Raw genomic sequence first — 3163 nt, 5'->3', positions numbered from 1 at the left:
TTATTTTTCAGTATTTTATCCATAGATGACCTATTAAGAATCCTCTTAGAAGAGAGAGACATCTGTTAAAATAAAAATTTCCTTTATTAAACAAAAACTTAGGCCCTAGTTTTAGAGTTTTTCCTAAGCCTGGTGCTTCTCAATTGGCATTTCGTTCAAAATAATCTAGTTGCCCCAGAGGCATATTTTGGAGTAGCACATTACAGTACTACCTATCACTCTTTTCTCTCTCTCCGATGTGGATTCCTCTTGAATTACCCTGATTCTGAAAGGCACACACACATACATAGCTTGAAAGATGAATCATACATCCATTTAAAAAAATAGGTCCTTTTAAATGTCTCTCAATAAGGTAAACTCAATCTCTCTGATCTTTACCTATGAGGAAACAAACAAAATCCCAAAAAACACATTTGCCTCCCCATGAGCAGAAGGGGGTCTCCTAGATAACTCTTTTCTATTTCTTTATTGTTATAGAACCTACAAAAGCCACACAGAATTTATATGCAGTTTGGTCAATATTGATGATTTCAAGAAGCTAAGTCTATAATTTCCCACTAATTATTCGAGGGTTTTAGCATCATAGAAAACCATATCTGGTCCAATGCGTATGCTTGTCTTTCTCTAGTAGAACAGAAAAGAGTAAAACTAATAATTTTAATGTGCCAAGAATTTGATGATGTCAACTCATTTAATCCTTAGCACAGCTCTGTGAAGTAGCAATAACAACAAATACCATCTTGTGTGTGTATAGCATGTGCACATGGCACTGTGCTAAGTACTTGACACTTCTCATATGCCTGATAACAATATGAAGAGGATTACACTGTCACTGTCGTTTTCATTTCTTGGAGGAAGGATTAAGACTCCAAGAAAAACATCATCCCATAGAGGATGGACAATTGGCAGAACTGAATTTAAATGAAAGTTTGTCTGATGGCAAAGTATATATTGTTTTATACACATTCTGCCTCCTCAGTACCTAGCACCTAGTGTAGTGTCTAGCACCTAGTACAAAGCTTGATTCAGCTGAGATAAACAAACGTTTGTGGAACAAGTAATTATGACAATGGTGTAAAAGAAGGGGTTTGAAGTCAGAGTTGGGATAGAATCCCTGCTTCAATGCTATGTCTTTAACTGATATCAAGTAGTGATTTATTGGTTTCTGCAACTTGTCTTCCACCTCTCTCCAATGGATCTAATATGAAATGCGTTGTGGTGTGAGGATCAAAGTATATTTATTTATTTGTTTTAGAGAGAGTTTTGATATCTCTTGTGTGGGCTCGCTGGAGAGCCAGAAAGCAAAAAATCACCCTTCGGGGGGATGGCCATGCTGCAATCTCTTCTTCTCCATTCTCTTGGGATTTTGGGCATGCATGCACAGTGCCTAGTATGTTTTAAGCAGCCGGGTCCAGGACTTGAACCATGGTCAACTATGTGGGAGTCTAGCGACTTAACCATTATGCCATCTGCTGGTCCCAAGTATATTTGAAGTACTTAGCTTAGTGCTCTCCTACAGTAGGTACTCAGTGACAGTTACCATTATGATATACTTATTGGGCATCAACGGTGTTTGGGACAGATCATCCTTAAAATATGGTACCCAAGCATACTGACTATTTTAAACAGAAAAGATTTGAGACACAGCATATGCAGAAGGTCTCTTTAATCGTTTCTCTCACTTCTTCCCTAAAGAAGATCATAAAACCGAGGAAGAAATTTTTGACATTTCCTTGAAATAGGTCATAAGATCTTCCCATGCTAGCTACTCTCAAAGGACAGTGGCATTTTTATCTCTAAAAACCCAAGGTGACAGAGAGTAATCTGGACAAAAAGGTTATACTAAATTTTTCCTAGTTTATTCTGTTTAACTCATACCCCCTTTTATCCCTTCATATTTCTCCACAACTAATAGCTCTTCATAAGACCTCTACAAAAAAACTAAAAACCAAAAAACTAATGATAATCCTCTTCAACTGTTTAACAAGTTTATCTGTTTTCTTGTTCTTATTTCTTTATGCTGGCTCCTGTGTTATGCAGCTTACAAGAGTTCTTCAAGAAGTCCACAGAAAGGACCAGTAGTTAGAGTACTGACTATGTCATTGAACTACCATGTGACTGTGGTTTGAGTCTCGGACCCGGTGGCTTAAACTCACATCAGGCGCATGTGCGTGCGTGCCCGAGATCCCGAGAGGAGAGTGGAGGGGAAGGGATTGCAGCATGGCCATCACCCCTGGGGGATGATTTCTTGCTTTCTTCTCTCTGTCTCTTTCTGCCTCTCACTGTCTGGCGAGTGCATGCACCCTATGGCAAAAAACAAAAACAAAAACAAAAACTTCTCTTCCCCAAAAAAGAAAAAAAAAAGTCCACAGAAAATGCTTATTTTGAAGAAAACTAATATGCATTAGTTTTGCAAAAATTAAAAATATTATTATACCAAAATAAACTTACACTAAAATATTTTTATACCAAAATAAACTTATACTTTAATTCCATTTTTCCATAAACTTTTTGAAGTAACCTTATATATTAAATACACTTGTATGCTTTTCTCTTATTAATTTATCTTTTATTAGAAATATTTAAAAAAAGATTATTTTCTTTCCCTGCCAGATTAATGTAAATGCATTAAATATTTTTTATATATTATCAAAATAATGCAAAAAAAGGTGAGTAAAGAAAGATCATAGGAAATTTCTAATGTTTATTTTTTAAGACAAGAATTTTCTACTTTAAATAAGAACTTCTTATTTACTTTTATATCTTATAAAATATTAAGCTTTTATTTTTCACTATAAGTAAATTTTTTTCTATTTTTTGTTATATTTGATTCACTGCATTTTGTTCCCAAGTTTTGCTATTCCTTACTTTAATGTTCTTTCTATTTATTCAATCACAAACATCTTCTGTTGATTTTGAACTTTCTTCTGTGAATTATAAAGTAAGTATGGTGGGACACAGTTAATCCTACATAAAGCAATACCAAATACATTAAATTTACAGACTATGTTATAATAGATTTTTTAATTAGACTTTTTATGCACATACATATTTGCAGGAAGGGCCAGCCTATGGCCTGGTGCTTACTTCAGCTGGATCCCACATGGCCATAAGTGTATTTTGAGTCTACTTTCCAGTGACTTGAGAAACACCCTGGGGAACC

This window comes from Tupaia chinensis, unplaced genomic scaffold (assembly GCF_000334495.1).
Source record: "Tupaia chinensis unplaced genomic scaffold, TupChi_1.0 Scaffold140301_1, whole genome shotgun sequence".
Classification (NCBI taxonomy): Eukaryota; Metazoa; Chordata; class Mammalia; order Scandentia; family Tupaiidae; genus Tupaia; species Tupaia belangeri.
Note: the sequence above shows the minus strand (reverse complement) of the source record.